Source organism: Dermacentor variabilis, chromosome 1 (assembly GCF_050947875.1).
Source record: "Dermacentor variabilis isolate Ectoservices chromosome 1, ASM5094787v1, whole genome shotgun sequence".
In the NCBI taxonomy this organism is placed as follows: domain Eukaryota; kingdom Metazoa; phylum Arthropoda; class Arachnida; order Ixodida; family Ixodidae; genus Dermacentor; species Dermacentor variabilis.
In genome coordinates this window covers 113,400,503-113,425,675 of record NC_134568.1, presented here as the reverse complement: position 1 = coordinate 113,425,675, position 25,173 = coordinate 113,400,503, and the positions used below count along the sequence as shown (strand labels likewise).

Below are 25,173 nucleotides of genomic sequence, written 5' to 3'. Positions count from 1 at the left end.
ATGCACAGCTACAAATACATAAAGAGGCTGCTGTTTTACAAGGATGAAGTAAAGTGAACTCGGATGCGTCGGCCCCACGGCATAAAAATTAAAGTTATTAAAGGAATCAACGCGACGAACGACCGAGCAGATAGTGTTGTTGTGACGAAGATGTGTTCTAAAAGGATGTCATCGTAGACATAATTTGGCAATGTTTTCTCCTATAGGCGCAGTACTACGGCGACATCTCGATTGGCACACCGCCGCAGTACTTTCGTATCATCTTCGACACCGGGTCCTTGAACCTGCGAGTTCCTTCCGTGAACCACATCTGCCGTAAAGTTTCTTCCATATTTGTTTTACCAGTGGACAGTCGACGAAATTTTTTTGCGTGAACTAAGCACCTAAACGAAAGAAAAACGCTAATCAAAGCCTAACGTGGCACCAGTAAACTAGATGACGGCCTTTTCCCTGCGCTTATACTTTGAAGTGCGATGTCACATATTGGTCAAGAACTTGGCAAACACTTCCCGCAATCAGCGTTTTTACAGCTGCCCTTTCGCGGTGAAGCAGTGACATTTGTTAGACTGCACGTTGTAGTCGTGTGTGAAAGCGTTTGCTGCTTCGGTGTGTGACCAACCCTTTGCCCAGCATGCCAGCGTATGAAGAACAATGCGAATCCCAAACGGTGCAGTGCCGCTATAACTCGACATCCCATAAGCGAAATCGCGTGTTTTATCGCTTCGTAGGCGATAGTCGCGCCATACAAGTTTACCGCCAAGTGAACTTCCGGAAAGTTCACTTCGGTGGCTTTTAAACGCCAGAGGTTTCTTTTTATTTCTTTAGAGCAGAATGTAAGTGTATTAAAGGGTAAACAAAATCTTGCCTTTAACTTCGAACGCATGCATGGCATTAGAGGAACATTCATATATATTTAACGGCATTTTCGTCTCACTACTTTCGAGAGTATTTTCGGGCATATGGCAAGTGGCGATATTTCTTCACTGTATAGGTAGCCCATACGATGCATGGATATTTTCTTTTTTCTTTCTTTTTTCTTTATCCATCCGCATATATCGACAAATAAACTAATAAAGCGCTGCTTCCCTGCAGTAACAGTGCAGGTCTACCGGTTTCATAGTCTACTCTGTTCTAAAATGTAAGCTTTCTAATTTCTAATTTTAACTTGCACTACTTGTTAAAGCGCGCTTCCACTTATGGTGGTCACCAGTCCTGAATTTAGTGGGCCAGACCAAAATTTTGAGTAAATTTCCCGTGTCCCGACTTGACCCAGTCGGCATGGCCAAATGTCCCGACTTTTGATTTTTTCTTTTCTACCAGAAAACAAAATTGAACGCGGGGGGGGGGGGGGGGGGGTGTATTTTGTAAGTGTTCTCCTGTAGTGGACATGTCCATTTCGTCTACTGCTAGAGTAGACGATTGGCTGGGCTGGGGTATATGCGTGAGGAGACAGGCGTCCGCAGTCAATCAGCACTTCCGCAGCAGACATTTCGAACATGTCCACTAAATGGACACTTACAGAATACCTCCCCCGCCCATCAGATTTCATGTTATAATGCCTGACAGCTCGTTTGCCCATTCTTTTTTTTTTGTGTGTGTGTGTGTGTTCTCTTGCATTGCCGTAAACATAAAGGCGGTTTCGCTTCTGTCACTGTTCTAGTTCGGTTGTAGGCGCTAATCGTTCACAGAATGTAGGGATACCCGTGTTGCCAGACAAATACTGCACTTTCCTTGTTGCAAATCGCGACACTGTAGGACTAAACGAAATTGTCAAACTTTGCGGCACGTACAGACTGGCGGCTCTTGGCATTGACAGGGTCGGTCGCCGTCATCCGCTCCACTCTCCCTCCTCTCCCTCCCCTCCCCCTAGGCGCTTATGAACTTACAACCTGTCTGCATAGCGGCCGAACCATGTTGTTTCACGTTTACTTCTTCAGTGGGACAAACGGGTCGTATCCCCTTCCCGCTAAGGTCTCCACCATCTCTACAACCCTGCCAAGTCATGCACGGACGTATGCAATGGCACGCGCTTGCAGCTCGCCTACGGAAACGGACTCGTAGATGGCGAGGTCTTTGTTCAAGTTGTCACCGTTGGCAATAACCCTGTATAAGGACAGACATTAATCCGGCTTATTCATCGACGTCAATTAATTGCTTGGTCCGTTGATTCGTTCGTAAATCAATCAGCCGATCAATGAAGCTTGTGAGAGCTGTAGCCCAGAATAACTAATAAGCCACGTGTTAAACTCGACGCCTAGTTACGAATGCTAAGAATGTTACGCCGAACTTCCAGTTTAGGCAGCAGATTCGCGGCCTTACGCGTGGTGTGGGGACTCAACGGCATCTGTGTGCCACTACCTTATGTTCCCCTGCGTAACGAGGACATGCGGCTCGTCATACAACGGCCCCTCCAACAGCAGCTCTCCATACCGTGCATCGCGCGCGGAGAGAAGCAAGCTCCCCTACGTCACCGCACGCGATATTTCGCGGCAGCAACGAGCGGGGTTGCTACGCTTGCGTGTCGGGTGCGCGTGGACGAAAGAAACGCAAGCGCGCATACGACGCCTGGGTCTGGCCGCTACGGACACTTGCTCCCTCGGGTGCAGTGCGTTTGAGGCACCGCGGAAGGAACAAGACCTTTTGCTGTTACCACGCGCACGGGCTGCCGTCCAACAGCGCCGAGGTGCACCTGTGGCCACGCAGCCCACCTCGCGCGCGGGAGGCAGCTCAAAAAACACTCTGCGACTTTCAAGAAAAGTCTGGCCTCGCATCCCGGCTGCTTCACATAAACTAAGTAGGGCCGCTGTGCGGGCACGGGTTAAGAAACACTTCCCCGAAGGGACAGCACTAACAAACTGGTGGTGCTTTCATGATGACGTAGTCGCTTCGATTTATTTATTTATTTATTTATTTATTTATTTATTTATTTATTTATTTATTTATTTATTTATTTATTTATTTATTTATTTATTATATCATTCGTCCGAGGCTGTCCTCTCCTCCTGTCCTAATTCCTCAGTCTATCAACTTCACTCCCACTGTGGACCGCCGTTAAGTGTCAGCAGAGGTCGTTAGACAGTTACAGTGCGGTGAGCAGTAATTTTTTACTTTAATTTTCTTCTTTTTATTTAATAATAAACATTGTCGTCACAGCGATGATTTTAGCATAAGCCCGACGGTTCCAACATGTACCTACTGGGCTATTAAATGCGGATGTACCTTTTTTAGTATCAGCCATGCAGTTGAAATGTCATAAACAGAACTAAGGCAAAACATTATGCAGATCCAACGCACATATTCGAATCTATGTGAAATGAAGCTTTCGTCAAGTGGGTAACTGAATCCTATGCAACCAAATGTGATATGTACAATTGTGTTTATTTCATCCTTTGCAATACAAAATCTCATGCAACGTTTATGCACAAGCACAGCGCAGGAAATTCCGCCCCAATCCTACAGAAAGTTACATGCGGTCAGCATATGGATAGCCTGGTGAATATTGACTGCGCGACCATGGAGAAAACATAGACAAGGCGTTTCACAGAAGCAAAAAATAAAAATAAATAAATAAATAAACATCACCGATGCGTTAAAGCCGCGTATAAAACGCTGATCCTGCAACGTTTTTACTCCCTAAACAAGTCGTTCAGAAAATGTGTGCTTATAAATTTTAATAAACTTCTCCTGCGGATCGCCCTTAGTGCCAAACGCTTTTCGCCCTTTACCTATCTTACCATAAACTCTCCCAAAATCTGTTAAGCACGTTCAGAGTTTTGTGTGACGTATTTTCTAAAGGCATTTAACATATAGAAGATGTTACGTCTGAAAAAAAGAAAGCGCTGAGTAGATTAACGTGGTGATGATCAAAGTGATGTTGCGCAAAGATGAATGAATCAATTATTTAGTGTTTTGGGCGTCAAAGACAATTAGGGAATGGACAGCAAACAAAAAGAACTGCAAAAAAAACTGGCTTGAAGACGTCTGTGGTCCAGAAAACAAATACAGGCATATAATTTACAGCGACGGCACGCAGGCACAACTTATTCCAGAAGGCATTGGCGCAATAACATTTCTAAAAACACAAGAGGTAATGTGAAATACTGGACAATGGAGAATAGAAGGTCTACAACGAAATTGCGCACAAAAATGCAAACAAATCGTGTACTAGGGAACTACTATTTGATATTTTAGTAAAATATAGCTTAAAGGAAGCAGAAGGCTCTGTTCGCCGTAGTTTGGCCTTCATACGAAACTATTTATTTGTTCGTTTCGTAGAAATACATTGACGTATGCCTGTCATTTTAGAGAGCCTTAATATGTCCCGACACTTGGCAGAGAAAATGTGAGGGAATATAATAATGTGTTGAAAAAGAATGTACACACGGAGAATATGATATTATATATATTATTCTATAAATGATAAATTAATGGAAATGAAAGTGCATGAAAAAACAACTTTCGTTTCCCTTAATTTATCGTTTCTTCATTTATTAAGCACAAGTAATTTACCCTGTGATATCCTTGTGTCAGTGTTTGTTGGCTTCTTATGATATGACTAATAAAAATCGTCCCCTTGGTTAACCCCCTTTCTTCTCCTTTATTCCATAACGAGGGTCTCGAATCCGGCAGCATTGATGCCTTCAGGTAGCAGTGTGGGTTTATTGATCGGTTGCCTTCACCCAAAAAGATGACATTCTCGTGTCACCTGCTGCAGAAAGGATGTTTCACGTCCACCGCCAAGGTCTGTGAGTGGTGGCGCTGGCTAACACTCCCATGGTTCTAATAGGAAACATAAGTACCCAAGAAAGTCGCCGGGGAAACGGCGCCGCGGTAGCTGAATTGGTAGAGCATCGCACGCGAAATGCGAAGGCTGTGGGGTCGTTCCCCACCTGCGGCAAGTAGGTTTTTTCATCCACTTTCATTCCCATTATATTTATCGTTTCTTAATTTCATTTATTAAGCACAAGTAATTTCCCCTCTGTTGTCCTTGGTGCCAGTGATTGTTGGCTTTTTATGACATACTAGGTCACAGTAATTGCGGTTACGTTGCAATATCGTATGGTAGGTGATGAGTGCAAGCTTAGCTTGAAATTCACAGCCGCATTTTAACAAGAAATCTACAGCGTGTTACAGCTTTGATTTACTATAGCTGATGTGGTCGGTCCAGCTCATGTACTTATCAAAGATTACACCCAACCATTTAATGTCACTGACAGCTTCAAAAACTGAATTATTGATATAACATGATTTAATTACCGATTTAACATGATCTTTCTGCCCAGGGGATGCAAAATTACTCCTATAGTTTTATTCGTATTTACGAGCAATAAGTTTGCTCCAGACCAAGTGTCCAGTGAACTCAAAGCAGCATTACCTCTACTTCCGAGCTCTTCTGAGAAGTCGCTCAGAAAAGTACTTGGATCATGTGCGTACAGACGACACGCCTGGTCGGCTCGGGCTAGCAGCACGAGGCGCACGGCACACGTAAGAAACTGTAGCATTTAGCGTAGAGTGTGCTTCAATTAACTTGAGCCAAACTAATAACATGCAAAGGCCACGTAGCTGGACCGAACCAATGTAATGTTATTTGCCGTCGCTTGGAGATACTCATATTATTTTTTGCATACAGCCTAAACATATCATTAGACATAATTAATTAATCAACTTCTCAATTACTGTAACTAGATGAAAAGTATCAATAAGAAAATTGTAGAGCAACATGAACAACTCCCGATGCAGCTTCTGTTGCTCAATACGTGCTACTAAAAGTGCGTTTCCGAGCGTTAAAGAAGCTTGCGAATGCATGGAAAAGTTCCCATAAGGTTTTAAGGTGTTAGCAACCTTAAGGTACTTCACGCACTTTCCGGGGGACAAGTATATGTTTCTAGCTAAATATATTTGAATCTAACCGTTTTCCCGCCTACCTGGGTCACTGGGTAGTTCGTGGTTGAATGGGTAGCGCATCTGGCTGCTGTGCTGAGGGAACAGGATTCGAAACCAACTGCCGGAATAACTTGGGTGACTGACTGTGGTGGCAATGTGTACATTTGTGCCGCTCTTCAACGAACGTGTTTCACGCCGACATAGGTCACAGTATACATGCGGGACTGGGTATAGGTGCCGCTTTTCGAAGAAAATCTTTGATACCGACTTGGAGCACTGGATATGCGCCAGTAGGCGCGTGCCGCTTTTCAATGAGCGTCTTTGACCCCAACATGGTTAACTAGGTACGTGTCGCAGGAATTGTGCCGCTCTACAATGACGAAAAAAGATCCCTTAAGTTTCCCGCATGCTGAGTGGAATTGAACCTACGTCACGAGGTTTCCTCGAGGACAGCAACCCGACGCATTAGTAGGCTGCATGACAAATGTATTGGGTATTCCCCGCTTTGCAATAACCGTCTCATCAATTTGGGTCGCTGAGCATGTGCCATTGGTTGTGCGGCAAGCGAGCGGAGAATTCTCTGCAGCGTTCGCAAGCACCGGCGCGCCACGCTTGCGGAGCCGCGCCACGCCACTAGACGATGCAGTGTGCAGAAAAAAGTGCGAGTGAGGAGCCCAGATGACGCATGACGTGTCTCTCAAGGTTCACACCCACTGACATGCCATGCATTTCGGAGGCCACGCGAAGGCTTCGCGGCAGTGCCACTAGATGGCGCCGAGTGTTCTTAAGGAAGCGCGAAAGAAGAGTCCCGCTGCAGTGCACGCCTCATACGTAACTCATTTCGGCGGTGGCAATACGTTGTGTGAATATACTCACTCGCTGCTAAACGCATTACCGTCGACAGCCATCATGAGATGGGTTCTGCCGAATTTTTGGGATTTGCGGATGGCATGAGGATATGCAGCAAGTTACACAAGGCAACTATCGTTGACTTTGACAATAATCTGCGATGGCTTCTGCCACGATATTCTTTTTTAAATATTCAGTTTGAAAAAGAATGCGCAAAGGTTGTTTGTACCCTGAACTGTTCGACCAGCGCAAGATCTTTTTTTTTTTTCTGACTGTACCCCACTTGCTTCTTCCCACCCAGCACTTCTGGTTCAAATGTATTTTCCCGAAAGCGCCTGAAAGCGCTATAGACGGTGATCAGCGCAATCCGCTGGTTTGAAGCAAGCAGTTAAGGGGCTCCAACTTTTCGCAGAAACATTCAGGCTACACGCCATGCACGTGATTATAGGACCGACCGAGATCGTGATGGTGCCGCACGCTTCTTAAACTAATGGCTCACGCGGGTTAACATATATAAGCCCGCGAATGCCTCGCAGTTTCCTGCATGGCGACCCTCGTTTTACTTATACATTACTTCCGCCACTTCAGCTCTAGTAAGTCGTCCTAAAACTGTCGCCGAGAAAGATGTGCTCCAGGAAAACCTACATAAACTATAACGCTTGGCATGAATCCAGGAAACATATATGCAAAAAAATGCTTCAACGATTACCATTGCGAATCTAGACGGCAGCGAACCGTTTGCAAAATCGAGTCAGCAGCGGAAGGCTCTTGAGAGTCTACGCTAAAATAAATAGCAAACAATCAATAAAAAAAGAGGAACGCGAGGGGACGAATGTGTGTATTTAATACATGAAACAGTCGAGCACGGTAAGAAATAATTGAGTGAGGCAAGACGAAGCGATGATGTACAATGAGCAACATCCAACCGGAATCTCGCGCGATAACGAGGCAGCAAGTGCAGCCATAATTGAAAGGACGGTTTTGTCGAGGGCGACTGTGAGTCGGTGACCCTCGAACGGCCGACGTTATTGACCGCTGGCAGAGCGAAGGGAAATGAACCCGAAACGAAACGACAAGGGGAACGCTGCGTACTCTAAGGGGTAATGGACGCAAGCGCGCTGATGCTATTAGGGTAAAGCTCAAACAAGCAAATGTTGAAAAAGAAGAAAAACAAAAAGAAAAACAAAGGTCACAACTCAACTACAACGGCGAAGGCAAGTGCAGCGAGCCAATGCAAACCACCAACACCGAAAGCTTTAAAAAATGTAACAGGCGACGAACGCTTCAGAAGAGCATGGCTCATGTAATTAAAGGACATTCAGCGGCAAAAATGCTACGAGGAAAGAAGAGCGCTATAGGAGTGCGCAAACAGCAAGCACAAGAAAAACAACTTCCAATCACTGGATGTTCTGCGAGGAATCAAAGGACGCGAGGCGGTTGGTATACTGGGATCACTCGGAATGCTTTTGCTCTTCCGCGTAAGCTCGCGATGGCCGTCGTGCCTCCAATTGCGTGCGTGCGTGCGCGCGCGCATGCCCGCCCGCGGAGTTTTTTTTTTTTTTCTTCAGTGCTTTGTACATTACGTTTTAAAATGGCGATGCCGTTGTACGTAGTGGCCCCCCCCCCCCCCTTCTTTTTCCTTCCCTTCCAACAACATATTCGCCCCTTTTTCTTTCTTTCTTTTTAAAGCGGCTTTGCTGGAGCTCATTCCACGCGTGTTCACCTCACGCTGAGCTCGCCGCCCGGCTTCCCGACCACGTCAAAGGCACGACGTCCGAGCAAGACGCGTCGTGAGCGTCCATCAACCCGCAGCGCTCCGCCGGCGGTGAGCTGCCACGCGCGGGCCGCTCTCTGCTCTGCCTTGATCGCCGTCATCGAAGGTCACGTGCAGCCACCAGACGCAGCAGTAGCAGCAGCTTTCATTGGTACAGGATCCAAAGACCCGTGCAGTGCTGTACGGACACACATTTATGCCCTATCCCAGCAGATTCGCGCGTCCTAAGAATTGGGCGATCGGGTCACTTCCGTGCAGCTTTCTACCAATTAACACGGGAGAGTTGAGGCGCGTGCACCTTCAAGAAACAATTCTAATCGCGACCGGAAAGGTCGAGCTGTGTCGCAGCGCGGGCACTGAACATTGAGCCTTCTTCGAGCGAATCTTTTGCAAGACTGTTGAAACGAAGGAAGGGAGTGAAGGTGGCCTTCGGGCTATACCGCTCCGTGCCGCGTGCACATAAAATTGATTCATTCGTCCAGGTTCACAGCTGGTTGATGCCAAATGAAGGAGTGGTAGAACGTTAGCCCATCGTATACACGATTTCGCGCGATGGCCATAGGTTGTGCAGCGATCGCGCCAGGTGACCGTGCCTACACTGTAAAAAATGTTTATGCCTTTAAGAGGAAGCTTTACCTCGGGTGTTCCTATCTGAATACATGTAAAAGGAGAATTCGTTTTTCTCGGCAACCACTGCACCAAATTTGATGAGGCTTGTTGGATTTAAAAGAAAAACTTAAATTCTAGTGACCGCTTGTTTCGAATTTTCGATTTATATCGTCAATTTTTATTAAAGATTGGCAAAAATCGAAAATTTTCAGAAAACGAAGCTATCAAGTTTAGAACTCTCTAGCTCAGCAATGAAAAATGATATCACAATTCTATGAATTGCATCTGATAGCAAATCTAAAGCGAACCAAATTCATATGTTACACATGAGTTTTTTAAAAATTCAGTAATATGGAAATACAGCTTTTGCAGAACCCTTGTACACAACGTAACAAATTCACGTAGAATATGAATTGACGTATCAAGTTTGTCCGATTTTAATGATCTAAGGGATGCAGTTTACAGAACCGCGATGTCTACTCTTAATCTAGAGCCATTAACTTATAAATTTCGTGCGTCTATCTTATTCGAACTTTCGAATTTTCGAAAATTCGTTTCACAGAATTCAGGCCTTAAATCGACATTCCACTTCCAAAAGTCCCTAGATTTTAACTGTATCTCTCAAATGCAACAAATTTTATTAAAATCAGTCCATGGGTTATCTCAGAGAAGCGGTTTTGCGTTTTACATGTATTTGAATAGACGGCGCCGGAGTTGGGCCCGAGCTAAAGCTTCCTCTAAGCCCTAACGCTAAGAGGGTAACACCCTTAGCGTTAGGGCCTTACCAAAAATTTATAGAGGCCGACAACGGAGCTCTAACTAGACGTGCGATGACAAAAGACGTAGTTGAAAACTATGTCATCATTCTGACATCCTTGAGCGGACAGAAATATCTGACAGGAGAGCTTCATATCCCTACCTGTGGAATTATCTTGTCGGATATTTCTGTGCCCCCAAGGCTGTCAGAATGATTGCACACTTTTCAACTACGTCTTTTTGTCGTCGCACGTCTAGTTAGAGCTCTGTTGTCGGCCTCTATAGACTTTTGTAATGCCCTAATGCTAAGGGTGTTACCAGTACGACAAGAAAACAGCCTGAAATGTGTGAACATTTTTACAGCGATTTTTACGTTTTCACCGGGAAACGCCTCGCTCAGCATACATTTGTGGTGCTTGAACGTGCGAATCACACGCATGGCGACCAAAGGGTAATGACGACGGCACGACGACAATGGGATGGCGACCCTGGAACGAAGGCAATGGTACGACGGCTCCGGAATGATTATGACGGCGCGTGACAATGACGACACGATGAACGAAGGAATGGCGACGACCAACGATGACGACGGAAGGATAACGGCATTGTGACGACGGCATTGTGACGACGGCAAAATGATGGCGACGGCACGACAAAGAAGCAATGACCACAATTGACCAATTCGTCTGTGACGTCTAGTACGGCGGCATAAAATAAAGCATCACCATACCGCGCGATAAAGCCGTCTGCCTCGTCCCTGCTGCTGAAGTGACTAATATGCGTCCAGTCGGGAGTACACTAAGTGCCAATCGGAACAAGCTCCCAAGAAGAGGAAAATGCGGCGCCGGCTTCATTTTACGCCGCACTTTTACGTCACAGAAATGTTGTACAGAGAGCCGCGCTGCGCGATGCCGCGTGTGTAATCGGGTAAATTGCACGAATAATTTGCCGCCAGTTATCTCGGTCTACATCGACATTTTGAAATGTAGAAAGCCGCAGCTAGACTATTATGACTATATCCTTCAATTTTACAATGTTAACAACTGCGGTGAAATTTGTAACGAAACGTTAATTAAATATTGCTGGGATCGCCAAGATTCGCGGCATGGCGATATGCCTGCGAGCATGCGCCATCCGCCGGCTGCAAGTACCTCGAACGTACTATGTTTGCGCGACGTCGGTGCAACGATTGCGCGCTGCCTGAAGCGTGACAAGCAACCTGTGGAGACGAGCTCGGGAGGGAGGCTGCCGCGGACTGCCGTGGGAAGTGCGTGTGCGTGCGGCGTGTGCCCCGCTGCAGGGCCACGGATAGTTCAGACTCGCGCGTATCGTCGGTATGACTGTGTTTGTATGCTTCTGGCCCAAATGCCGGCGTTCGGCTGCGTACGCGTAAGTTCTAGAGTGTGCTTTAGGTTATTTTGTTCCGCATGCCACCGTTTCCTGCGCGTGAGGGTCTCCTGGCGAACCCTCGCACGAAGCCACCCGTTTCAACTTGCGGCCAACGCGCACGGCTCCCGGGTTGCGCCCTTCGCCAGCGGAAGTAGTTTCGGACGGGGCACGGCGGTCGCAAGCTTCCCGAGCGCGAGTGGCACGACATCGCTCTGCAGGCGGGGCTCGACAAACTCGCCGGTTCCTCGGAGCGTTCGCTAGATGCTCGCTATACCGTGGTATATTTAACGCGTGACACAGAAAAAAAGAAGCCTACTCCACGGATTGGACTCGCGCTAGGAAAGTGACAAGCAAGCAGAGCAGAAGACCGGTCCAGATGCAGCGAGGGTTCCAACTGGCAGGCTGCAATGAAGCGCCATTGTTTGGCAGGACTCATTTGCGCGCTTTTGAAGGTGACGCCTCGGTGGAGTCCCTCACATGGAATTTAACTGGAGTTGGGTCGCATAGCCTCGGTGCAGACAAGGCTCCCGAAGGTGGTCGCGAGTAAGGCACTCGAGACGAGGACATCGTGGCAAGACTTGTGCAAGTGGGTGTCCGTTCTTTCGTGCACCCCGACTTCTCTGCGTGGCTTTGCCAACCCACTCCTTCTACGGACGACGAACGATTAACGGATTTCACGGATAATTTAGTTTAATCTGTGAATAGATTGCTTTGGTTTTTCTTGCAAGTAATGTCCGCGTGGTTAGACAACTCATCTGTAGTAATATAATTCGAGTAAATTTGGCAGTTCTTGAGTTTTTAATGCTATAACTAATAAAAGAAAAATAAACGCAAATGTATATCGGTGCCGGCTTTGCACTATGTCCGGTACCGGCCAAATGTGCAAGACAGCAGCAGCCAGCAACGGAGAAGTGCGCTGCAGAGGCAAAGAAAGCTTCGCTTTAAAAAGAAACGTATTTTACCTTCAAGCGCCATCATTCGCTTTCAATTCAAGCGTTAAGATGCCATAGCCTTTCGGTGAACCGTTCGTGCCAAATAATATGTAAGCTGCAGCTTGCATGCCAAAGGCCTCGTCCTCGTCATATCCACGACACCTCAGACTCGGGGTCAAGTGGTCATTGTGTCCGAAGGTGTTCGTTTGCCTATATGTACATATACTACTACTACTACTACTACTACTACTACTACTACTAATAATAATAATAATAATAATAATAATAATAACGGTGGGGGTGGTGGTGGTGGTGCTGGTGCTCGTGGTGGTGCTAACTTGTTTATTTTTATCGACGATTAAGGAGACTGCGAGTAAAAGTCGCTTGAGAAACAAGCCACCTGACTGAATCCTGCAGCCACCTCTACAAAGCAGGCAGCTATAGCATACATATTCAGAATACGAAAGATTCAAAATTAATGCACTTTCACATGAGACAGTCGCAGAAGTTAAAAATAAAAAAAGCAAGATAATACTCTTTATTTATCATGTGAGCAAGGATTGGTGAAATGTTCGCGTAGTGTTCCGACAGAAGTTGTTTGTAACTCAGTATCTGATTTATGAAATAAGTTTAAAAGGGTTGACAGTGTGGGTGATATTTTTTTCATAGAATAATTTGCCCACGCAGTGACCACCTTCCACTGTTCTGTGTAATGAGTGGCGCATAAATTTGTTTTTTTATCGAGCTTAGATAACTCGTGAAGGACCTTTAAATTTTCTTTTACCTCCCGTTTGAACGCCAGACTTATCTTATAGTTACAAAGTTTAAACAGGCGGATTACATTCGCTTTCAGAAATAAATCTGAAGTATGGGAAAATCAAGTATGTGAAGCATGAACTGGATATCGCATTTGGTCTCGCGAGGCAGCACCATGCAGCCAGAATAGAACGCCAAACGCAAGCTATTTCTAGTCTTTCGACGTTCTGGCACGCAATAGCTGTCCCATCCGCCAAGTTGATTCATGTGGAGCGCCGGGCACTTACTGCGGTGTCGCACCATCCTTCAACCCGGCCTTTCCCATCCGCGGTCAAAAGGCCAGGTATATGCCTCGTACACGGCCAGTGCCCCTACGTCCCTACATGCTTCGTCAATCTGCTCGTGTTATCGATGTCGATTCCTTTCTGTCAAGGCGACTGCAGAAAAGCCGCAGCGTCCGAACTGGGGCGGTCACGCAGTGCTAGCCCGCGCCTGAATCGCCGCCCGCAGTCTTCTTTCTGTCCTCGAGCTGTGTTTGCTTGTTTCCTGGAAGCAAAACAAGGCAACCCGCTAATCATTCGCCACTGTTTTTAGCGGGCGGGGTTAGTCTTTGATCTCGTTCTTATAAGCAGGGCGCCTGAACGTGTCGTTGTTTCGACTGTTCCCTCCTTTGCGGTGTTGTGTGGCTCGCGCGGAAGACAGATTGGGGCTAAGTGCGAAGAAACGAGCTTACGTGCGCCTACACGCGCCGGGACCGAGTCCTCTCGGGGCATCAGCGCGCGGGTCGGGGGAACGGGAGGAGGGAAGGCTCGTGATACGCGGGCCGTTTCTGACGCCCCGTGCCATGACCCGAACTCGTCAACCCGCGGCCGGCGTCGTGATACGTGGCCGCGGCGATGTATAGAATGCGCCGCGGGCCGCGCGCGTCACTCTTCTTTGCCAGTGACCGCACGAGGCGCGCGCGAGCTCGTGGAACGCTTGAAGCGTTTCGCGCGTGCCGACTCTCTCGCGGTGCTACAGGCATGCGGCCCACGATGAGCGACCAGAGAGCGAGCGAGAAATAGAACTCAAGCGGCGCGGTGTGCACCGCTACATGCCGGCGGATGAGCGGTGTCCGGCGCGGCCGCTGTAATAACGGGTTGAAGCGACGCGGGCTTGATGAGAAAATGATTTATTTCGTCGGCGCTCGATTATAGTGCTCCGAACCATCGCGCCCGGTTGTGTGGGTGCGCACTAGCGCACGTCGTATACATGGAACGCCACTCGCAGTTTTTTATTTTTATGATCTCTTCTTTTCTGTCGTTTCGCTCAAGGAACGGCGTTGTCGTGTTCCGTGCGCTTATGTGCACAGTGCGCGGAAGAGAAAACAAAGACGCGTAAGTCACGACGCGTGCCCGCGTAATTTGCGGGCTGTGCACGGCGCCTCAGTCGCGGGTCGCTCGCGGAATCAAACGCGGTGAACGTCGATCAGCGTCGTGCCGCAACATCGGCCGCCCTCGTTCTTGGACGTGAGGCATCAGTCTCTTATATATGAACGATCAGTGGCGTCACCGTGGTGTAGATGGACACGATTCTATCCTGGAAAACTAGAGGAGATCCTGCGGGTATATGGCTGACGTTGGAGCTGAAGAGGCCGCAGGCATCAAGATCGAAATCCGCGGGCCAGCGGACAGCTAACGGATGGGTGCCGTGGTTTTATGCGATGCTGCATCGTTGGCACAGTCGGAGTCTCATTGAAGGTAATGGCGGAAGCAGCGAAGCTAGACTTCTGTATTGTGAGAGTCCGACCGTCGACATCTACTCGCGGTCGCTCCTGTCTGTATCTATTCGGGACACATTCAGTGGTGCCCTATCAGAACTTAATCATCATGTCACTGCCGCAGTGCTGCCACCGGAAGTATGGACAATGCGTGTGCCGTTGTTATGCCCGCGATGGGCAGCGTTATACGGAGCTGCATCACTGCTCGCAAAGAAAGCACGACGACACTCACCTTCTTTTGTTATTCTTGTGGTTGTTGCAGTGGGTCGTGACGGCTGCTCTAGCGGAAAGAGAAGTCAGCAGGTCTGATCATTAAGACCCGTTTTAGGAAACGATGATGTATAAATCATCTGCCGTATATCGGTGGACACGTGCACGCACGCACGCACATTCTGCTTCCTTCCAGTCAGTGGCGTCGGTTCGGGACTGCAGTCTCCTGTTTGGTTCTTTCTAGTTAGTGGCAAATGCAAGATGAAATGCGGCACTACGGCCAAAGCATCAGAGACAAACACTTCTCTGACAGCTCAGCCGAAAAAAAAGGAGAGAGAGATCAAGAAACAAAGACTGGAAAGAAGTCACGGTGGCCAGGTTTTCCCGATGGGCCCTGTGTGCATCAGTTCCATCCAAGTAGCCATCTAAAGATTTCTTCTGGCATGCTGTGTCTCGACGACTGGACGCTTTTGTCACGGGACTTGGTTAACTTGATTGAACAATAGACGGCCCTCTTTGAGAATTTGAGAATCGGGTTTAGTTCGTTCTGAGAGTCTTGTTGCGGTCCCTTGATGCAGCTCGAACGACTGCAGTGGGTATTTCCAAGTTCGCACGCTCATGCCTCATCTGCTCACTCGTCCCTCTACACCATCATCCTGTACGCACAAGGGGAAGAGCATAGGGTACTAATGTAACTGTATTCTCTTTCTTTGACATCTTAAGGCGTTGTTTCCAGCAAGATTTCAAGGCAAATGCGCCTGGTCGAAGCTGAAATCTTACGTAAATTGAAACCAAAGCTCATCGGGAGACATCACTCACTCACTCACTCACTCACTCACTCACTCACTCACTCACTCACTCACTCACTCACTCACTCACTCACTCACTCACTCACTCACTCACTCACTCACTCACTCACTCACTCACTCACTCACTCACTCACTCACTCACTCACTCACTCACTCACTCACTCACTTTCTGCCTGCCTGCTTTTACGCCGATGGAGAATAAAACCGATTTTCGGGCACTATTTGTGACTTTTAGCGATATTAACCACAACATTAGCTTTCTCGGTAGGTACCGGTGAGATTCAAACTCTATGGAGACTGCAGAGATTTGATACTAGGGCGTAATACACTTTTCGTACGTAGCTCGCATCCCATTAGATAACCGCAATGCCTTGTTTTGCAAGGTTTACATGTCTGCGGTTATAGCCACTTATAACATTTTTGCCAGGCAGGTGAGAGTATAACGCTACACGTTGACGTAAAAGCGTTCCGCGCTCCACTTACTAAGAAGGGCGCCATTTTTCGGCGCTCATCTTTCCCTCTTCCACCGCGACGACGTAGCTCGTCCTTCAGGCGCACATTAAATACGTCACCGACCTAGCGCATATATACCATGACATCAACACTCCCCTTTGCTATACATGCACTCAGTGCCCCAACTTTCCGCCAAAGGAGCTGCTCGCACCGTAGGGGAAGGAAGTTTCCAAGAGACACCAAATAAAATTATCAGGTTGAGTTATATTTCTATATTGCACCTATGGAATACCAAATATCTAAGTCTGTGAGCAAGAGTTGGACACGAACACGAGAGCTGAGTGGAGAAGCCACTTATATAGAAATTCTCGCACGAGATTCCTCTGGCACAATATGTCTTGGCGGCGTCTGCACGATGGTACATTTAAACGTTTGTCGACAAATAAGGATGACATTACGTTTCCGAGTACAAAAAGACCCGACATTGGAACATCTGGAAACGTTATGCTGCCCGAGAATAGAATGTAACCTACGGCGCCACATTGACGTCCTCGGTACCACTGTGTGGACGCGAAATTGAAGAAATGGTTTCATTTTCTCCGCGTATTATTCTACATTTCCCTCCGAACACATGAAAAGAGGATTTTGGAAGAATATTAGCGATGCAGTGTGATGTTTGTTCGTAGTACCACACACACATATGTTCTGTCCGCCACCTTACCTTTATTTACGTACACAGGCTCCAAAATAGCCAGTCTGTCCTTGCTATCTGTTGTCTCGCTAATCGAAAAAGAGTAGCCGGTACACGTCATGATACCAACGCCTGCTGCACAAGCATTTAATGAAAAGTATACAGGTTGCCAGTCTAAGCTAATTTACCGTTTCCCGTTAGTGCCCTTTAAATTTCTGAGCAACGGACTTGGCTTTCAGTGACGCTGATTCACCTTGACATAGTGCAAACTGTTGCAGATCACGCTTCAGGGCTTGTAGTCACAAAACGCTCTTACGCTAGAATTGTTCGCATAAGAGAAAATTCCAGCCAATCCTGATGATGGAGAAGAGAAAGTGACCGGCCACGGGCAAATATTGCTTTAAAAGCTGCGAATTTTGTCCGGACACACTGCTCCGACTGCACAGAGTAATAGTGGATTTGAATACATTACCTTCTTTGCCGCTCTGGGATTGCCGCATCGGAGGTCAACCAAAACAATGAAGGTACCCTGAGGACTAAGCTTCAAAATCCATAATGAAGCTCATTCTCAAGCGAATAGATAACGCTCAAAAATTGCCTCTGGCATTGTGAACTGCGCAAAACACTCACGTCGCATGAACTTTGTCAGCCATGCGTTGACCTGTGTCCACCAGCGCACACTGTGACGCTTGTGGCTGGATAGCGCAGCTCCGTCACCATCACCTTCGCCATACGACTCCGCTCCATTTGCTTCCCCCTTTTTTTCGCGCTCGCCTTTCTGTCTTTTCCCCATTAACATACGTCCAACGTAAAGTAACAGGTAGGCGCATGCGCGTCCCTGAAGACGACTCTGTTCACCTTTCTTACAATAAGATTCCCTCGGCCCCTGAGACTGTACCTTACATCTATGCATATAACGGACGGGCTTCGTCGTCATTGCGAAGGAAACGCGGCACTGAACCGAAAGTCAGTTCTGAGTTGGCGTAGGAGGTGTGCAGCAAAGAGGCGCCAAAAATCGTCTCTTGTCTGCCAGTTCTACACTGAGGAGGCCGCACACATATCCAGCGGACGTCCCGTATGCTGCACATTCGATACCAATACACACTATTCTATCGGACTGCAGACGCCGTTTGCAAAGTCAAAGAACTGAAGGCTTTGAGAATAAAGCGAGAGCTACAACTAGCATGGTTATTAATCAGAACGCTCGAGCTGTCTCTGCAGGAGAAACCAAAAGTTGCTCGAAGCGTGGCCGTCTTACGTCTGTCTTGGCACGCGTGTATCTCCATTGTTGACACGATTTGCTGCTGGCCAAGAGTGCCGCGCTGGTTTCGTTACATCCAATTACAAGCGAAAAAGGGCTCCCCGTAGGCCGTACACATGTATGCAGGGCATGTCAAGGTATTGTTAATATAAAATGGGGGAATGCGTCACAACGCACGCACGCATAAGTAATAAGCTTTCCGTATACATGCCACTGATGCACGTGAACTCCGTGCAAAAAAACTGGCTTAGGAAATAGCGTATCCGCTACCTAAGCAAATTCACTCTGAAGTTATGACAGAAAGTGAAGAGAGAACAACAGAGAGAGAAGCGGATAAGAAAACGCGAGCACGCGCGCGGGATAGACGAGAGCATGCGAAAAAAAAAGAGAGATGAAAATCTGCAACGCGGAACACATCAATCCGTACTGCTTTCTCTCGCGCTAGCCCGTTCCGTTTCTCATCGCGCCGAGTTCCTTGACCTCATAAGCGCTAGTCACCGGCGTAAAGTGCTGTGCATGGGCGTCGTCGTTGTCTCTCCGATATATTCACTTATGCCGAGGAATATCTCGAGCCGCGTCCCAGCTTCCTGAGAGGGGAATCCAGACAGCTTCGTTGCCTCGCATCATCGCGTGCAGAACACGTGCCCGCTTGTTCTATACCATATAGTGCATATGCGTCCATGTAGTATGCCGCCAAGCGAGCGGGTACCCATGGCATCCATCGACTCCGCGGGCGTCGTCTCTGTTCAGTCTGAAGCCATTAGCGGCGGGGGATCATGGCATGAAGAGCGCGCGAACAACTTTCGGCTGTCAGGCTCCGGCCGCGCGGGCTGCGAAATAGTGAATGCGGTCTCGGCGCTTTGCATATATATTGAAGGGGAGGAAATGTGGGCGTCGGCCGTTCGAGCGCAAGCGCTCGCTCACTTAGCTCTGCGGGACCGGGGGGGGGGGGGGGGGGGGGGGCGCTGCGTGAACCGACTGCCTGAGCGAAAGCTGCAGCGCGCGCGCGCAATATGCATGCGCGCGCCTCCCGTTGTCGGTGCGGCGGTGGATTTTTTCACATTATTAGAACGAGAAGGGTAGCGCCGGTGGCCGACTGTGTTTACAGGTGGCGTCGGTCGTCCGTGTTGACGCGTCGGCTCGCGGTACGTTGGGTGGGTCGCTATGTATGCGATGAAGGCTAAGAAAACTGTGACTCAATCAGCGAGGCCCGCGGAAGGTTGGGAATGGGAACGGAATCGCCTGCAATGTCGGTGCGAGTTGAGGATGCGAGCACAAGGATGAGACGTCATCGAGCGCGCGCTGTGAGGTCATACGCATTGCGAGTATGAATTGGGAAGAGGGGAGAACTAACGCGACTCCTCAGTCTTGTCGGCGAGCGGCGCGTATAGTGGCATTGTTTCGCGAAGGGAGTAATGTTTCCGGGGAGCGAGAAACCGCTCGCTTGAATTACTTACCCCACGTAAACTGCTTACGTTTCTCACAGTGATTTAGCTCACTTGGGAGGAATCAAGGTGCATGACAATAAAGTCATTTGGCTTGAGGGAGAAAAAAAGTATGCTGAGGTTTGAATCGTTGGAAGCGAAGCTTCTTGGAGGTACATGTATGTGTTCATGCTAATTGAGTGGATGGTATGTAACATTACATTAATGTAGATAATATGTTACGTTTTGTCGATGTTATGTTGACGTCCTGCACGGGATGGCATTGCTTGCGCTGAAGCAACACACGAAGCTGAATTAAGTTGACTTCTTTATTTCTTAAACGAAGTGAGCAATCGTCGCTGCTTCATATTTCAGCATATTTATACCGGAGATGGCTTCCCTCAAGCTCTAAATACCGAGACGATGTTGGCCTCGTGGAACATACAGAAATATATGTAGGGGCGTATATGTTCAGAGAGGTACGAATCGTATACCTGACGTCTCCACATCTTGCAATGCGCCTACAAATCTTACAAATACATGATCAATTGTACTTCCCGAGTGCTACGTTCGTAAATATCCTTAGCGGCCGCACTGAACTATACGAACACCATTTGTGGCATATTAACCAGCGCCACTACTCAAATGCTTCCTATCCAGACTAATCCACGTTAACGCCACAGCTGTGCTTCGTTCAAGCCCGTGGCGACGCAAGTTTTTCTCACTCCATGCCACTCTGACGCGAGCGCAACAGCTGTGTGAGAGACCCCCCGCTGAGTCTACACGGCAAGACAGCAATGCCTAACCCGGAGAAAGAGACAATGAAGCTAGGTCTTTATGCTGAACGAATGTAACGTGATAGCATTATCAGAATCGGCCCGCCCACGCCTTTGATTTCATTCCTTATAGGATTCACTCACACAACAAGGGCCGAAATTACAAACAGCTTTTTGTTCGAAAGGGCTCTTTCTCACTGACTGGGTGCCTTCGCTAAAGATATGCCAAGCATTATGATCGACTGGAATTCGTTCATGCACCAGCATTGTTCGTAAGAGAAAATTCTGGCCAATCCTGTTACTGGACATCAAGAACTTAGTGAAGGCGGTCAGTGTATGGCAAAGAGCACTTACGAATGAAAAGCTTTGCGAATTCGGCCCTATAGTTTAAAACTAGAGATGGGCGAATATTCGACGTTTCGAATACGAATAGAAAACTACACACTAAATATTCGTATTCGAATGTTAAAGAGTGCATGAATATTTCGCGACAGCGGAATGGTGAAGTCTTGGTTATTTTGTACGTTTGCTAAACAAAGTATCGAAGACTACTAGGGGTTTGCGAACAGTGATTTTTGAGACCGAACCGAATACGGATCGAATAGTGCCAGGAGCGAATCCAGTTTAATCTAATATCGAATACCCTTCGAATAATTTTTGAACAATGAATAGCCGTTATCACAATTGATATAAAACGATGTCCACATTCCAGTATTCTTAAAGTTAGCAAGTTTCTTTCATTACATAGTACGTTATGAAGCGTTGTTTATTAAAAGCACGAATGGAGCATCAGCAGCAAACAAGTAGTTTCTTCGCATGCAGAAGGCTCTTCAGAGAGTGCGAATAATCGGTGTACAGCCTTTAAAGTATGGCTACCTAAATGACGCAGCCTGCTCCACTACGCAAGCTCTCATGTTTTATGTCTACACTAGGCCCGCGGGGAGAAGGGGGGGCACAATATTTGCCATACTTTTGCTCCAATTTTATGTTTATCTGGGTGCAGTTGACGTTTGTAAATATTCGAAAAGTATTCGCATCTCCGAATAGTGTCTACTCGATTCGAAGACCGAATGGAATAGGATATTATTCGATTCCTTATTGAAGAAGTTTAGAATATTCGCATACCCCAACAGATTGCCCGAAGTGAGACAACAAAGTTTTCGAAGCAATGCAGAAACAAGATGGGTAGTGCAAGCTTTGCTTCCGGTTTACTAGCGCAAGCCTACATGTCAATCCGTGACTTTTGCTATTTAATGCATTTGTAGGCTAGTCATGTAGCAGTTATATATTTTATCCCATGACTTGGGATCTTTTTCTTTTTCTTTTTTTTTGCAATGGGCCGTTTTACATATGTCTAGGGACCCACCATATCCTTCAGCATACTTCTTTTTTCCACGAATTCTGGCCATATATAGGTCAGCATACTCACTCATGAGCTCACTCACTTATAGTCGCTCCACGCTGATTCAGCAGACGAGATAGAGTGCCAATGAGTGACAACAATTGTGATTGAACGCGGGTATCAACGGCAGTCAATGCCGGTGAGTTTGATTGGACGTGAGCATGAACGTGAGTGAGTGACCGTCTGTACGTACTCAAGTGTTGGTGAATGTGAGGGGACGCGAGCATTAGTGGACGCCATTAACTGAATGAAAGCGAATATGAACGTGAGTGAGCGTTGGCGAGTATATGTGGGCGTGAGTAGGAGCTTGAGTGAGGGCCGATGAATGTGAGAACATATGAGTGTGAGTGAGTGTATAGACGAATAAAAAAATACTGGTGGGTGAGTGTGAGGGAGCATCCAGTTACTGCGTCGACCTATGCTTATTGGCCTTGTTCTGCGACCATATCTTTAGCATTTTTCGAAAGCTATTCACACCACATCCATTCTTCCTAATAAAGCTTGTTTGGAGTCAGGCTCTAAAGTTGTAGAGAGCCTATTTGTGCAGTTCTTTGCGCGACAATTAGTGATCTTCCGTCTAAAACTGGTCCTTCATCCCTGATAGTTAGCTGTCTTTTTTACGCTAATAGTCATTACAGGCGTGGTACCTATGTATACCGAAATAAGTATACCCGCTGTAAAAAACATGCGTCAGCATTTGACTATTCGATATCCGATTCGACATTCGGGACTTACTATTGGTATTCGATTGGTATCTTTTAACTCGAAACGCCGTTTAAGAAATTCAACATAGCTTTTAAGTCTACAGGCAACCGTTTTAACTGTATAGAATGTTCCTTGAGGCGGAAGTGCGCTGTTAGACTCACTTTGTAGGAGCAGAAACCTCAATCTAATGGTAAATTTGGCTGGTCACCTTCCTCCTCCGTATAGGAGTCTGCATGTTCTGCGATCGCTCAGAATCCGAGCCAGAGGACAAACAGGCAAGCTGAACTTGCTCCGCAATCTCAGAGTCGCCGATCAAATGAAACAGAGTTGCGAGATATTTCCGGTTTTGTGCCACAGCGGCTTAGAAGACAATGCAAGCATCCGGCGGGGCTGCTGGCTAGAGCTGGCTGAAGACAACAGAAGCGCAGGCGAAACCAATGCACTCCAACGGCCTCTTTCTTTCTTTCTTCCTTTCTTTCTTTCTTTCTTTCTTTCTTTCTTTCTTTCTTCCTTTCTTTCTTTCTTTCTTTCTTTCTTCCTTTCCTTCTTTCTTTCTTTCTTTCTTTCTTTCTTTTTTTCTGGAGCGGGGTGTGTGGAGCGTGTCTGGCGTAACGCACAAGCGACACACATCAGAGCGAAGTCAAGCAGTGGCATGAAAGGCGCCGAGATCGCAAGATAGCTGCCAAAAGGGAAACGATGTGAGCAGCGCAGCAACCCAAGACGTGGTCACATGACCATACGTGAGCCCGTTAACCGCTTCGACAATATATGTCAGAGTATGTCGAAGTGCTTCAGAGCGCTCTGAACCCAATGCGTGCGCTCGAAAAGGACAAGCCTAATGTATTACCAACGCTCCATTTCGACCAGCCGAATAGATGCATCGACAAGCGAGAGGGATTAGAAGTGCAACCGGTCGAATATGGCATAACAGTGACTCTGACTGGAACCGCTGAAGGAGAGGCGTACGAAACATGCGCGGAGCAGCCTTGCACTTCTGCTATATAGTATACGCATCAAGGCAAACAATTTTGGTCACCCTTTTATCAAAGGTTTCGCCGCGATACTTCTTTATTTGGCACTTTCTTCACTAAAATGGGACACCGAGTTGCGACAGCGACTGCTATTTTTGGCCGCGCTTATAAATACGCTAGCGTGCAGCGCAAAGGGCGCAAGGTCACCAATACCGAATCGGCCTTGTTTCACGGTTGACAACTTGAACACCGGTTGTAGATAGAAGTCCCGCACGCAAGCGTCGGTGAAAAGATAGCAGACAGGTTCTGCACGAAGTGCGCCGCGGTGTACGGCAGTCGCAGGCCGTGTGGCACGCGAGTCGATATCGGCATCTCGCGCGCGCGCAGGAGGTTATTTTCACCGTGTCAGCGCCCCGCTATCGCGCGCTGCTCGAGCGAGCGTACCACACGTGCACGCTGCCTGTCGAGTGAGTGTGCTATCGCCGCTGGGCTACAAGCGAGAAACAAGGCATCGTCTCTTTGCTTTCCTTCTCACTGCACCGTAAAAGAAAGTCGAGTATCGAGTGGAGGGTGGCGTTTAACACGAGCTCCACGCCCGGAGAGTGACGCTTCCAAAGAAGCTTCTTTAGTTGTTTACGACCATCGCTATCAGTGCATGTTCATTCTTGCTGGCGTGAACGAAATACAAAAGATTTCCCCGATCCAAAGACCACATCGTGGTGAAGGCGAATGGAGGCTGCTTTGAAGTGCTGATGTCGCAGATGAACGTCGCTGTCCTGTCGTTCTGTATCCAGGGACACTATAACGTAATTTCCTTTTGACATAATTCCGTTCTCCTGAGGCAAGATTTGCGTAGCCATTGAGACGACCACGGGCGGTGACCCGTGTTAGGTATGGCCGGACGCCAAGGGCGATACGTCATCCCCCTACCTTCTATTTGGCCGGACCCCACGGCGCCGAAGAGGTCATTCACCCTAACTTCTCCCCGGATTCGTCGAAAAGAGGATCGACTTCTCCATCCCGTGCTCGGTAATGCAGGAGGAGGGGCCCTCTCTCTGTGCCTGTCACGTGTCATCGACGGAAGTAAGATCCCGTCCACACTTGTAGAGAGCCTATTTAAGGTGCTCCGAAATGTACTTGCGGTATACTCCATACTTCATACTTCATGCTTTTCTTATTTTCTTTCAACTACCTTTGAATAAACCGTGCGAGTTTCGCACTAGCAAATCGTCTCGCCCCTGCTTGGTCGCCATGATCTACCGGATGCCTGCAGCCCGCCGACAACGCCACGCTACCAAATAAGTAATGTCGGTCGAGTTTCGATAGGCAGGCGCCGCTACTTCTCGGCAGCAGTACGGTACGCTACCCTGGAGTACGCAACATCCGCAAGGTTGTTTCAACAGCGCAATCAAACGCTATTCTCGTTTATAGGAACTGAATTTTGTTTGATGGCAAAGCGAACAGTATTGCCTACCGACCAGTTTTTCTGATCTAATTGGCTGACAAGAGGTATGGAGCGCGGAGAATTGTGGAGGGTTTCTGTGGGGCCAAGCTAGCGCAATGAAAGTAAATAACCGGGCGAGGAGAGTGGTGCCGTCGTATCCGATTAGTCCGTTTCCACTTGCTTATATCTTGCAGCGGCTCGTCGGCGATGGCGGCGGCGTGCAACGGGGTGTTAAAAAATGCCAACCAGAACGGATGCTCAGTGAATATGATTTGGCAGAGGGATGGTGCATAAGTGCCGAAAGGGCTCGGCAACGTTAT

The 25,173-nt window shown here is 47.7% G+C and overlaps 1 long non-coding RNA gene across 2 annotated transcripts in view; it reads right to left on the bottom strand.

Annotated features, from left to right (window-relative positions):
- LOC142583143 (uncharacterized) overlaps positions 1 to 25,173 on the bottom strand; it is a 92,472-nt gene that overhangs the window by 26,931 nt on the left and 40,368 nt on the right. The gene's annotated exons all lie outside the window — the stretch shown is intronic.